We start from the raw sequence: 15,247 nt of genomic DNA on the forward strand, positions 1-15,247 counted from the left end.
ATTAACATGATGCTTTGGTGATTTTGAGGCTTCTTCAAGTCTAGCCATAGCTTTTTCAAACTTCAAATTGATTGTGTCAATGTGAGCACTAAGTTGAGCACCCAATTGAGTAACGGAGTCCACTTCATGCTTTCCTCCTCTAGTAGCCTTGCGAGGTCTACTATATTGTGAGTTATGGACCGCCATTTCCTCAATTTTGTTCCAAGTTTGATTGTCATCAACTTCGGTGAACATTCCATTTGATCCCATGTTGAGAATGTTCCTTGAATCTTCATATAGACCGTTCCAAAATTGTTGTACCAAGAACCACTCGCTAAGTCCATGGTGAGGACATGAGCGACAAATTCCCTTGAACCGCTCCCAAGCTTCATACAAAGATTCTTCATCCCTTTGCTTAAAACCCGTAATTTGAGCTCTTAGCATGTTAGTCTTTTCCGGTGGGTAGAATTTTTTGTAGAACGCTAGAGCCAACTTCTTCCAAGAATCAATTCCGAGAGTGGCCTTATCAAGGCCTTTCAACCATTGTTTCGCGGTGCCAATTAGAGAAAAAGGAAATAAGACCCATCGAATTTGGTCTTGAGTTACACCGGTTTGAGAAATCGCATCACAATAGTCACAAAATATTTCCATATGAGAATGAGGGTCTTTACTAGGCATCCCCCCAAATTGGCTCCTTTCGACTAATTGGATAAAGGCGGATTTTGCAATAAAATTTCCGGTCAAATGTTGTGGTGTGGGAGTACCGTTGGGTAGGTTCTCCTCGGTGGGTACGGAATGTGATGAAAACTTAGGCATTGTGGGTTGATTTTGTGTGGTATTTTGTGTTGGGTTCTCCTCACCTTCTCTTGCAAAAGGGTTGATGAACTCAATAGTTGGTTGAATATCTACAACCTCACTAATACCTCTCAAATTTCTCCTAGCAAGTCTTCTATTGGTTGTCAAAGTTCTTTCAATCTCACGATCAAAAGGTAACAAATCACCTTGTGACCTTCTAGACATGAAAAATATCAAACAACTCGAAAGCAATTAGAACAAACCTTGAGGAGTTTTACTTCCTCAAGGCAAAGAAAGACACAACTAATAACAATATAAGAAAATCTAAATCAAGCTAACACCGTCCCCGGCAACGGCGCCATTTTTTTGTCGGAACTAAATCTTTTCGGTAACTTGTCGTTAGGAGCACCTAGACCAAAACACAATTTATAACTTCACAAACAACTCTACAATTAGTAAAGAGGCAAGTAAAGGTCGGATCCCAAGGGACGGAAATTGAGATGAGATTTCTATTGAAACTAGTGGTGTCTTAGGGGTGTCACAATTTGGGTTGATGTAGAAGGTCACTAAACTAAATAGCAATGAAAGTAAATAAACAAGATGAATTGAAAGGATTGTAAACAATTGATAAAAAGCACTAGGGTGTCATGGGGTCATAGGGGAATCATGGGAATTGATCATACAAACATGTTCTCAAATTATAAGCAAGCAATTATTGTTGTGATGGATTGAGTTGGGTTATGTCTTACAATCCTAGGAAAGTTTGGGTCCCGGAGCCAAATCGATTAGATTGTACAACACCTACAAGTCGACTTAGTCTTCCCTACTCAACAACATGCATGGTCTAATGAGACTCGAGTTGGTTTATGTCTTACAAGTCTCATTGAAAAGATAGGTGATGGGTAAAAAATGCAAGGATTTATAGGCTCGCATTTCATCAAACATAACATGTGCATGAGTTGAGATCAAAACAAGCAAGCAAATAAACCATGAAAGCATATTAATTTAAGCATGAATCATTCCCCATGTTGGTTTCCCCTAATTACCCATTAACCCTAGCTAGGACACTACTCACTCATTATCATGTTGATCATGCTAGCAAGGTTGTCAATCATACCAACAAAATGAAACATGATGAACAAATGAAAGTAATTAACAATAATTAAAAAGGGATTAAGAGAATTATACCTATTAATGATTCCAATAATAAAGCAAAGAATAAAAGAAGTACTTGATGCTTGATTGAGAGGTTGTCAATCTCCCAATAATAACCCAAATAATCTTCAATTACCCAAAATAAAGGATGAACAAAAGAGAGATTAAAGAAATAAAACTTGTATTAAAACTTGATTAATTGTTGATTACAAAAATAAAGAGAGATTTGATTGATATTAACTACACTAAAGATTGCTAAGAAGAACATGCTCTTCTAATTAGACTAATGGGTTATTTATAGTGGAAATTAGGTGGATGCATTAGGGTTAACTAAGGGCTAAACTAGTAATTAAACTTTTGATATTTGAGCAGGGAGACGCCGGTATTTTTCGAAGGAAGGGCTTCTTTCTTTGAAGCTTGAAGAAACGGATTTGTGTTGGACTGGAATCCGTGCGTCTTAGGCACGGGACGGCCGGATTCGTGAGCCTCTGCCCGGGCGTCTTTGGGAGAAGACGCACGTCTTCTGGTAGCTGCTGCCCGGGCGTCTTTGAAGGAAGACGCACGGATTGTCGTGCTGGGGAAGGCCGGATTCAAGACAATCCGCACGGATTGCTCCTCAGTCTTGTTTCTTCTTCTTTTTCTTCCCTTTTCTTCGTAAAATCCTTGGGGATTTCCTTGGGGATGCAAGGATCTTTCCTCAACATTGCTCATCTACTATAATATGTACAAAGGCCTTCTAATCTTGTCTCTCCTTGATGCTTGGTCATTGAATTCAATCAATTTAGTCTCATTCTGCCATGAAAATGCAAGGTTTGCACTCCTTTCCTACCAAGGACACAAAACCTCAAAGAATATGCAAAACAAAGAACTAAAGACAATAAATGACCAAAATATGCACTAAAAAGCATGGGAACAAGGCTAATTCGAGGACTAAATATGCGCTAATTATGGTCACATCACCTCCCTTAACCGGCTTAAGTGTCATCTTTGTTGAAATTCCGGTTGAAGTGCTTTGCCAACCACGTTACCAATCCCCCATTTACTATAAAGGTCGCGCCTTCCTTGCCATGATCTATATTAAGCCACATTTCGATTAAAAGTTGAAGGATATTGTATTTCTTGGTGAACTTCTTATCGACATTCAAGGTTGACTCGATATAGATGAAATCTAATTCGGTGAAGTGATTAGTCCCCTTCCTAGCAATAAGAGTATTTCCCACAACCTTGTGCCACACCCTTATGCCCGGGTGATGCACATAAAGGGCACGACATTCATGGAAGGACTCGAATTTCCTCCCGGTAATAGCTTTCCACAAAGGGGCGTGATCATATTTTGTTGAAGGTTTCTTCAGATAAGTCAAGTCATTATCAAGACCGAAAACTTTGCCAAACTCATTAAAGGACATCTTCCTATCCACATTCTCAAGGCGGAATTCAATGTTCGTTCGAGTCTCCACCTTTGTAACTTTCAATGAACTTAGAAATTCCAAGGTGAGGGAGGGGTAGGTCAATTCTTGTATATTAAACAATGTAAGCAACCCCATAGACTCAAAGAAGTTCTTGTTCCTTTCAAGGACACCCAATTTGGTCAAGGCATCTTGGCAAATAAACTTGGTGGGTAAAATTGATTTCTTAGCAAGAGACACAAAATTTTTCCTATGAGAATCGGATGTGAAAGTTACCTCCGGATATTTTTCTAGTTGCTCAATAACGGGATAGAAGTAGTAGCTTCCACCATAAGAATAGGAGTTTCTTGAATTTCCATTCTTGCTTGTTGAACCACCAAAGCCTTTGAAGCTTGACGCGCTTGTTGCCTTTTGGAAAAGGTTTGGTTTTGTAGGTGCCTTGCTTCCACCTTTGGTCCTAGCCATTGTTCTTCTCCTTGTATGTATCAACAACCAATGATTTGCTTGAATTCTTCTAGTATCCTCAAGCTTCAATGAATCCCAAATCGATTTAGGATTTTCGAAATTTGCCTTTAACCCTAGAAAATCGATTCAATTTTTGAGGATTTGGATGTTTGAATGGCTTTTTGTTGATAGAGGAGTGATTTGTTTGAGTTTTGAGGAAGTTTGGAATTGATTTGGGTGAATTTGGTTGAGGAAATTGATTTTTGTGGATGGAGGGATTGAGGGTTTAGAGGGTTTTGAATGTGTGTTTATGTTTTGAATGAAGGAAGTGAAATTGGGAAAGGGGGTTTTAATCCCGTCTTTTTGAATTGTAGCAGAGGGAGACGAGCGTCTGCAGCACGGGACGCTCGGATTTTTGCCTAGTCAGCTTTATAAAATGTAACCCGTGCTGAGACGAGAGTCTTCAGCAGGAGACGAGCGTATTGTGCTTGGAGACGAACGGATTCTTTTGAGGACGCTCGGATTCAAGGTCAGAGTAAAATCCCAGATTCCGATAAAACCAAGACGAGCGGATCTTTACTGAGACGAGCGTCTTTTGGTTGAGGAGACGCTCAGATTCATACCCAGTGCAAAGTTTTCCTTTTCAGCTCTGCCAGGACGAGCGGATTCTAGTCAAGACGCTCGGATTTTCACCCAAGACGAGCGGCTTCTTCTTGAGATGCTCTGTAATACTACGGTTTTATGAGTCTCTGGGTACTCTATCGAGTGGGCCTTACTATGTCGAGTAAGGGTATTTTGGTTTTTAAAACAGTATTCTGTCTGTAGGGTACTCGATCGAGTAGCCTGGGTACTCGATCGAGTAGCCTGGGTACTCGATCGAGTAAGGGGCACTCGATCGAGTACGTCAGTTACTCGATCGAGTAGCTCGGTTTCCGGGTAATGTTTTGTTGGGTTTTGTTAATAACACGGATTAGTATATAAATCTTTCCGTCATCTTCATACTACACTTTTACAAACCTAATCACATTGAAAAGAGATTCAAGTTACGTTCTTCGCATTCATCCGTGTTATTGACAAATCCTGGAGCTTGAGAGGTCGGATTTCATCGTTCTTTGAATCCTTGTGATCCTTGCATCAAGGGTAAGATCTACGTACCGATTTTATAGTATTTAGTCAAGTTTGTTTAAATCCTAATTTGGGGGATTGGGGATTTGTGTTAGTTTTTGTATGGTTAGTGATTATGTGATGATGTGTTAGGAGGAGGATTTGTAGAAGAGGCTTTTTGATACAGCTGTTGAGATCGTCTGCGTGTGTTGCATTCCAGGTAGGGTTTCCCTACTCAGTATTAATCACATAATGTGTTGATTGTTGGTTGTGATTGTTGTATAATATCATACTCGTATTGTGACGGTTGTTGGAATTGGTTATTGTTGATGGTTGTGATTGATTGTATCTGTTTGTGTTCTTCGGGTGCATCCCTGGCTTAGTGGAGTCACTTGAGGGAGTGGCTTCACACCCATTATTCGCCTTCTGTGGAACCCGCCACAGAAGGGATGTGCACATTAATAGATTTGGGTTGATCGCTCTATGGTATGAGCGGGGCTTAGGTGGGAACGGTTGCGGTCTCCCACTGGCAGAGTGGAGTTACCTGTTGCGATGGGTACTCTGGCAGGACAACACACTTTAGTGTGTAGTCAGTGCTGAGGAGTTGAATACGGAGTTTTGGTTATGTGGCGATTGAGCTGTGTTGGTTTCTGTCTTATTGTAATTATATAATTGTGTGATTAGTACTGACCCCGTCTTTGTTTTGAAAAACTGTGGTGATCCATTCGGGGATGGTGAGCAGTTGTTGACCAGGTATGAGTCGAGAGATATGGGCTAGCTAGGATGTGTCACCACGAGATGATAGAGTCTTCCGCTGTAGCTTGAGTAGTTGTCAGACATTTTGTTTAGTTGTTAGACATTTGGTTTAAGAACATGTAACCGTATTTTATCAGTTGATTTTGGATTGTATTCACTAAACTTTATACTATTTAAATGTTGTTTCTTTATTGTCTTTTGATTATCATTGCCTCGGGAAACCGAGATGGTGACATCTTTATACCTGAGTGGTCCTGGTAAGGCACTTGGAGTATGGGGGTGTCACAAAGTGGTATCAGAGAGACGATCCTGAAACCTGTAACCAATGAACCTAATGAACATAAGGATTCAAATTAAAATGAACCCGGGGTAAAAGTTGTAGGAGCTAATGCAAAGGCTTGGGAGACGTCCTAAAGTCGCGAACTCGCCCTGCAATTTTAAACCGGTCACATGGGGGGGGGGGAGGTATGTGTCAAGCTCGTATGTGTTGTCTTTTGGTTCGTATGTGTGTATAACAGTATGTGTTGTGAATTGTTGGATGTTGGAAGTGGAGAATTGAAAGTATGGTTAAAGGTTGAAAAGATATGTGTTATATGTGAATTGAATGAAGAAGCATGTTGGGTGTTTATGATGTGGCATTTTGATAATAGGAAGTAGATTGCTTTGATGATCATATGAGAACTTGTGTAGATTTGCATGCGTAGTAATAATTATAATGCCGAGTTTATAAAGATTGTGTATTATGTTAGGGTAAGTGAGATAACATGCGGGTAGTGTATACGAGTCTGCATGACTCGATCGAGTGGGGGCACTCGATCGAGTAGGTGAGGTGCTCGATCGAGTGGGACTAACTCGATCGAGTGGATAGTTTGACGTTTTTATGACCAGAACCGTGTTTTAGGGTACTCGATCGAGTGCGTAGGGGCACTCGATTGAGTAAGGGGCACTCGATCGAGTGGCTTGTCAGCTCGGTCGAGTATGTTTGAGATCAGAAGGTCTGTTTGGGGTCTGGAGTCGGGGCACTCGATCGAGTAGCCTCAACTCGATCGAGTGAGTTTTGGTACTCGATCGAGTGGGGTCTGTGCAGGCTGTTTTCGTGTTTTAGGTTATAGTATGTATGTTTATATCTACCTTTTCTTATATAGTTTCAAGATGCCGCCAAAGAAAACCGCCTTGTATGCGAGAGCTGAGAGCATGAACATTGATGACATAGTTAAGATGTTGGAGCATCAAGATGCTCTTACGGAAGCGCTAAAGAGAGTGGGAAAGGATAAGGAGGTTGATCATTCTAAGATCAGTCTCTACATAGCTAGGTTTAACCCGAAAGAGTATAAGGGAACCGGGGAGCCAATTCTTCTCGAAAATTGGCATCGTGAGATGGAGAACATTCTGGATTTGGTACATTGTCCGGATGAGATGAGGGTAGAATAAGCTGCGTTCTACTTGAGGGAGGCAGCAGGAGAGTAGTGGGATAAGGTAAAGGTGAGCGCTAGAGATATGTATGCGAAGCACGGGCTGCCTGCTATTCCTTGGGAAGAGTTTAGGAAAGCTATGAAGAGGGAGTTCGTGCCGGAGCATGTGAGGAGTAAGCTGAGGGAGGAGTTTGATGGGTTCAAGATGACCTCTGAGATGTATGTGGCTGAGTACTACAAACAGTTTAATGAGAAGTCTAGGTATGCTGAGGATATGGGATTGAGGGAGGAGAACCTAGCTCTGAGGTTTGAGAAGGGGTTGACCCCCAAGATAATGGATAAGTTACCCGTGGGAGTCCTTACTGATGTTAAGGAAGCTTATGAGAGGGCTGGGAGAGCTGAGAGGTTGGTAGAGATGGCCCGGGAGAGAGGTGCTGAGAAAAGAAAGGCTGATAGCGAGGGTGTTGGCCAATCTAGCTACAGGAAAGGGCAACCACACTCAGGCTAGAGTATATTCATCTGGCTCGGGGTTTAGTACAGGGGCTTCTTATGGGCGTGGCCGTGGGAACAGTAACGGCAGCTGGGGGATGACCTGTTTTAACTGTGGCGATGTAGGCCACAAGAGACATAAGTGCACCAGTGCGGTGAGCGGGGGTTACCAGAGGCCGGGACAGGGGAACTTTTCTCAGGGGCCGGCACAGAGTTTTGCGAGTAACAGACCAGCTGGGTCATGGAACAACCGGGGAGGTCAGAGCAACAACGGGGGAGGTAACCGCAATAGCGGTAATTCTTATCAGAAGCCAGCTAAGAACACCAACAACAACCAGGAGTCGGGTGCTAAACCGACTACCTCTACCAGTACTGTCCAAGGAGGTGGGCAGAAGTGTTGGAGTTAGTCTCCTCCACAATAGTGCGTTTACATAATAAATCTCATTAAATGAATATCATCAGATATTTAATTATTTGATCCTCGTCAGTTGATTAACGTAAATCGATAACGATTGGCTGACTAGAGTTTGACGTTATTGTCGTGAGACGGCGGTGATCAACTGACCCCTTTCGGTCACACCTAAAGGAACGAACCCCAATTGACAACTAATTAATTGTATGAGATACAATTTATTTAGTCCCTTGATTTATAGACTAAAAGGTTAGTCGATTATTTTAGAGAGATTTTGAGTCGTGAACTCGAGGCGCGATAATTATTATTTAATTATGCGATAATTGAATAATAAATTTTTGAGATGGGAATTAATAATTAAGCAGTTAATTTTTAAGATAGGTACTAATTGACTAATGTGATTAGTATTGGTACGTAAAAATATATGTGTAGCTGTACACGTATATTTACGGAGTGTTTTAGACAATATTAATCGGGAAGCATTTAAACATAAAACGATGTTTAAATAAAATTTACACATATTTGTGCGACAAATATAAGAACCGATATGGACCCATAAATGGGTCATTTGGACCGTGTAAATGGTTGTGTGATTGTGTGTTGTTAGACACAATTATTATGCACCAACAAATTCTATTGAGTGCTCTTCCCATTACACCATTTGTCTAATCTATGCCTAATCCTATTGGGCACATTTAACACAACTCAACTCCCTCTCATATTACTCCCTCCATCCGTCCTCTACACTCCACTAACACAACATTTGTGTTGTCTAATTTTTCTATTCAATAACTTGAATATTTTTGCATGTGGAAATCTCTCTCTCTAAAAAAATAAAAACCCATTTTACTAAGATTGTTAGTAAACAAAAATAATTACTAAGAGTGTTAGTAATATTTACATATTATCAAGGGAATAATTTAACAAGTATCTAGTTAATATTTGTTAGATTATTGGGTATTTGTTCTTGGGTGCTTCTTGAAGGAGATCTTCTAATTTGGAGATTTGGTAAAGGAGGATCTTCCTTTTTTTTTTCTTTAGCACAAGAACAATCAAGGTAGGAGATCTTGATTGTGCCCATATTCATCATATAAATCAATGTAAGGAAATTGTTTTTCCTTGACTTTCATTTTTATGCTTTTATATTTGCATGGATGTTACATAGATCGCTAAAATGATAAATTATGAGATAATTTAATTTTTATTAGAGAGTCTAATATGGATCTATGATCTTTCAAGTGGTATCAGAGCTTAGGCTTGTAATTTGCATGTTGATTTTAAGCATTTTAATGAATTATGAGATAATTTATAAAACTCAAAAATGATGTTAGAAGAGGTTTTAGCACGAAATTTTTGGGACATGCATACCTACTGATCTTAAAAGGTTTGTGGTTAAGTTTGGTGATTTTTGAAGTTATTTAGCTATTTTTAATGATTTTTGGTAGAAAACCGAGTCAAAATGCCGTATTTTAGTTAAAAATTTACTAAAAATAGATAAAAGTTGATTCGGTACATGGATTTTTTTATAGTATTTCATGCATGTTTTCTACTGATTGTATGCAAAAAGTTGAAGGTTGGTTCAAATTTTTTGAATGTTTATTGATTTTATGAGATAAAAGTCGATAAAAGTGAAATTAATTAATCATAATTTCGAAACATTTGATTCTGACCATGATAAATTTATGTACATATAAAAATATTATTTAAATATTAAAAGTGATTTTTAATATGTGGTTTCACTTTGTTTTGATGTTTATTGGTTTTAGTGGTTAAAAACCGATAAATATCAATCTTTTTCTTCATAAAATTTATCCGGAATTTTTGGGCAATTTTTCTGACATTTTGGTGTTCTTGGTAGTGTTCCAGAATATTAAAAATTTTTGTTTCAATTTTTGGGTAATTTTTCACTTATTTTGGATTTCTACTTAAATATTATGATTTTATTGATTAAATTAGCAAAATATCACCAAATCAAACTAATTATTCATCATAAAATTAGTGAGGACTAATTTTGAGGTTCAAAACAGTTTGGACAATTAGTTTGGACTTAAATGAGACTTAAGTGTTGATTATTGATTTTTACATGTTAAAAATCGATTAAATCCACAAAAACCGAGATGGATACCAACGAATGATAGATAGGGCAATTTTGGCATCATTTTACAGCATTTTAAGCATATTTATTTAAGTTGAATGAATGATTGTCATTTATATAAAGTATTTATCTTGTTGTAACTAGTATGGCCTAGTTAATTTTAATCGTTATTACCCGAAATGAATGGGAATATCGATTTGTTTGTAATTAAATACGATCTCGTATCGTCGGTTTGTAATTAATTAATGGTTTTATTTATTTTATTAATTAATGTATAATAGAAATAGCTGTGTAATTCATTTGTAATAGTTATTTTTACCGGCGTTTCCAAAAGACGGATTACATCGAGACGGAGTCTATTTTTGGAAGGTGTTCCAAATCCCACAAGGAAGAGCCACTTTTGGAATGAAGAGGCAAGGGACCAAGGAGTCGGTTTCCGAAATGTAATAGACTAGTTTTTATTAACTAGGTGGCCATACTAGGATTTATTCATATGCTTACATGTTTGCTTGTTTTATTTTCGCGCATGCCAAAATCGTCATTCACATGCATTTTATCTTCGCGATTGTCAATTCACGTCATTTACATTCACCGACTTAGTTCACTTATAGGAAATTTATGACTAAATTGACAAGATCTCTCACATAACTAAAATTGAGATTAGCCTTACCAATTAGTAACACCTATGAATCTCTTGTTCATTAGAGCCACGCTCGCCCAAGCGGGGTGTTCTCTTTTTACCTTGAGTAAGTAGGGCGGTAAGCGGTTATCACACGCCAAAATTGGTTGGACTCAACGGAATATAAGACGGTCTTGTGTTCCGGGGTTAGTCGATGGATTTAAGGAAATTCGTCGACCAAGAGTTCTAGAGGTAGAATTAGTCAACGTGACTTACCGAATTTACACAATTATGGGATGTTTCGCCCAAGCGATGCTCATTTTTGTTTAATATTTGGATCTTGGAATCATTTATATAATTTAGTGGGAGATCATTATATAAATGTTAAAACTTGTTGAACATGGTTTCACAAGTATTTTTTAAAACATTGAATGTTAATTTTTCCTATTTTTGTTCTTTAACGTATTTACTATGACATCGCGCACTTCATCCTCCTTTCATCCTCTATTTATTATTATACTCGTTTCGTTCTTTCATAGGAAGCGGTTTCTTTGAAGGAATTCGGTAGCAATGATTGGTAACATGATTTACTAATTCACCTACATAAGCTTACAACAATTATAGCGATTATTATACATCATAACATCCATACATATTTAAAAAGGGGTTTTCATGTTGCAAACTCTTATTACGAGTTTAAAAGGGAGTCACATTTTATCAAGAGAGTCTTGATTTCGGAAGTGACACCTCCGTCATGAAGATGACATATTAGTTTTAATTACTTAAGAGTAATTCAAAAGTTTGCGAAAAGAGTTTTCAAAAACACAAAGAACGCTCCAATATGATACCGTCAAATGGCTCAATTCGAGAAAGGCCAAATTGATTGTTTATGCGCTAAAGAGTTTAGGTATATGATAACAATTGAACGGTTAGGTAGTCCAATTTCGCAAGAAGTTGAGATTTTGCCACATGTTGCACTCACTTTATAGTAATTCACTCTTACTAAGTGTATAAAATATCATGAATGACATGAAGAGAGGTCTTCATAAGATTCATCTTTGCTTGTTGAAGCAAAAAGGAATGTGAAAGTGAGTGGGAGTTAACAAGAAGTAACCCTAGATGTATGCGATAGGACAATGTTGAAAGAGACGTCTACTCAAAGGATAGGCTAGTTTCACTATCTTGGTATGAGATATCAAGTATGGATCATTTCTTTGTAAAGAAGTTTACATGAATTGATAAAACATAAGACGTCTAGCATATGACATTTTTGTATCGAAATGGTGCTAGAGTAGCAATGATTTTGATGGGGACAATTGTACCTAAATTTGGTTTTAAAAGAATGTAATCATCTATGTTTATACATAGAAGGCATCACTTATGTGATTTAAAACAAAAGGTTGTACCTACTCCTATGATAACTTGGTGGTTGGTTTAGACCACTCAAGTTAGAGGAATTTTACATTCTTCACGAAAACTAAATATTATACTATCTAGTAGATTTTAAAGTCTCTAATCTGGTGAACCCAATTGATCAAACCTCAAATAAATTCGTTTCAAACAAGTAAACGAAAAGCACATTGAACAACCATTTGATTGTGAGTCTTATGGTATGTGTGCATGTATTATGTTTTCTTTTGTAGAAAAGAAACACATTAGTGAGGTGATTGACCATATACATACAGATGTGTAAGGCCGATAGTTGGTAATATACATACTTGGTTACTTTTACCGTATTGTTAAGTAGATATGAAAACCTCGTATCGATTTAATAAGACATAAAAGTGATTTTTGAACGTGGAATATTTTGAAAATGAAGTAGTAAACCAAAAGCACGTCAAGATCAAGATGTTGATCGGAAGTTTCAAAGTAATGACTTTGAAGATCAAATGGGTAATATCAAATAATGACCTTGATAATCACTAAGAAGATTATGAACCAGTTCACATAATACCTTCTCCTTGGGACACCATAGAGTATGGTGTAGTCAAGTATATAAACCGAACTTTATGAGATATAGTTTGAGGTTTTTCCCAATTTTTGTAAGCTATTTTCTCACTAAAAGTTTAAAACCCGACTATAATAGCCTAAATGACTCCATATGAGATATGGATAGGGAGAGTCCCTAATTTGTCATTATTATACATTTGGGACCATAAATGTTTATGTTCAGAACCAATCTATGTATTTGTGAGGGTTATCCAAAATTGAACCACTTGGTTTTTACTCCTCCAAAACGAGAACAAAGAGTTTGTGGCTCATAATACTGTCTTTCTAGAAAGATTTTCATTTTTAGGAAGACAGAGTGGGAGAAATTTTGAACTTGCGGAAGTCCAAGACCCACAAACTGAGTACAATGCAAGAAGATGTTCTTTATTGTGGCTCAGTGGTTATATGGAGATAATTTTGCGATAATATTGCGTTACTTTTCAAAAGTGACGAATCTTAAACCCTCATCAAAGGCTTTTCTATAGTATGAACTCTATGTAATGGCGTGTCACCATGCAATTCGAATTGATCTCCTTGCACACGATGCGATAAGGATGGAAACACGAGATGTTTTCGAGACTTGATTTAAGGTGAATACTTTGGTTGGTTACCTTGATCTTGTCGTTAAGGTTACATAAGATGTTTAAAATTTGGGCTTGTTATAGAGAGTTTGTGACAACCCAAATGCCTTTATCAATTCGAATGGTCTTAGCAATATAGCCTCTCATGAGGATGAGTTTAGGCAAAAGGATAACAAAACTTTCTCCTTGAATGTATCTTATGAAGGGAGAAGTTTTCTTTGATGTTGTCAATCTTTGAGAAGCCTAGCATGCTTGGAAGATCCCTTTTGTGATCTATATACGTCAAAGAGTTGGAACCTTGGGTTCAATCATGTAGTCTATCAAAACGGTATTACTCGAGTGATGTCGAGATAAAATGATGATACATGGAGTTTAGTGGGAGCTAAAGTGAGTTTCTGAGTCTAAAATATGTGCTTGACATATTATTGACTAGAAATGTAGCTAAGGTGATATTTCTTAGTCTAAAATATGTGTTTGACATATTAGTGACTAGAAATATTCTCGGGTAAATACTTGAGAGTATCATGGCGCATCTTAAATATCCGGATCTAATGAGATAGATCTCCATGGATACTAGCATCTTAGTCAAGAGACTTATGTGATAAGATTCTTGACTCGTTCAAGTTGTTGAACAATTTTATATGATCTTTTTGCTTCCGCTGCAAGATCTATTAAATATGCTAAAAGCTGCTCTCGTCGGGACTTATCATATTGAGAATATGAGAAGTCATTACCAATCATTTCCTAGTGAGTGTCACTAGATAATTATCAAGAGCAACCTTGAGTACTTGAGAAGCACTGAGGATTTACTCTTGTAGTTTGGAGGAATCTATGAATTTCGTGTACAAGGATTACACGGAAACATTCCTATGCTTATAAGATGTTATGGGCCTTGTTAAGGAATGATTAGCATGTAAGAGTGCTATGTGCATAAAGAATAATATGTATAAGAAGTTATACATATATGTATAAGAAGTTATACATGTATAAAACAAACATGCATGAGGAGTCATACATAAAAGATGTCATATGAAGGATGTGTATAAGTGTTATACGTACAAATCATGAACGAAAGCTAAGTACATTACAACATCCGATGTTGTAAGAGAGATAGTTGATAACCGGAATTTAATGGGACTAGAGTAGTTTTGTTAGCCGAATATCGTATCCCAAGAGACTGTGAAAACAGTGGGAGTGTTTGACTGGCTTTAGAACCAGAGTCTAAAAACTTGTTTAGACATGTACTTAGAAAGGCTCTATGTGATGAAAAGATTGCATAGAACAAAGGAAAATAGCAATGGAAATTAGAGTGATGCAACTGTTGCTAATCCTCTAACCAAAGCCGTTGGCATAAGGTAGACATGATGGTTATGTCATCTTAATGTGATTGAGCAGTATACCTTAATTGCTGAAGATCATTATGTAAATATTGGATAGAGTATTGATATTTACATAAGTGATGATCGCATTCATTGTTTGAGTCTCTTAAGAACTCAATTATTCAGTTTGACTGAAAACATGAATACCTTGTTTATCTGAATAAGTTGTGAAGACAATGTTGAACAATATTCAAGTAAATAAGATGAACATTGTATTTTGTCCCTAATCACTTAATGAGGTGACGTCTCGGAGTGACTAGATTGTAAGTCGATTGATGGTTGTTCAACACCATAAGGTCATATGTGATGACTGGTCGATTACATAGGCAGAGTGTGTGACACTTTGCCGGACAGTGATCATTTAGAGAGTCCCTAAGTTCTATTATAGACGCCTGGTCGTGGCGGGGATCTCTAAGATGTTCTAATGAGTCGATTCTTTTGACTGGAGACTATTATCTGAGCAAGTGCAGTTTTCGAGTGACTTTGGTTTTTGTCCTAGGTCGTGCCGTGAAAGGAGGCCAAAAGGGCATTTACTAGGTCATGGTGATCTGTATTGTGCAATAGGATAGATAAGGCATACAGGAATTGTCCACCCACGTTGGGTAAACTATATCTCAAGGCCACTCGAGGAG

The 15,247-nt window shown here is 37.7% G+C and overlaps 1 non-coding gene across 1 annotated transcript; it reads left to right on the forward strand.

Annotated features, from left to right (window-relative positions):
• The first annotated feature begins 316 nt into the window (after positions 1 to 316).
• Positions 317 to 423, forward strand: LOC141654216 (small nucleolar RNA R71). The gene has a single exon (XR_012547780.1). It is a non-coding gene; the product is annotated as a small nucleolar RNA R71 (small nucleolar RNA).
• The last annotated feature ends 14,824 nt before the right edge of the window (positions 424 to 15,247 follow it).

Source organism: Silene latifolia, chromosome 4 (genome assembly GCF_048544455.1).
Source record: "Silene latifolia isolate original U9 population chromosome 4, ASM4854445v1, whole genome shotgun sequence".
Lineage (NCBI taxonomy): Eukaryota > Viridiplantae > Streptophyta > Magnoliopsida > Caryophyllales > Caryophyllaceae > Silene > Silene latifolia.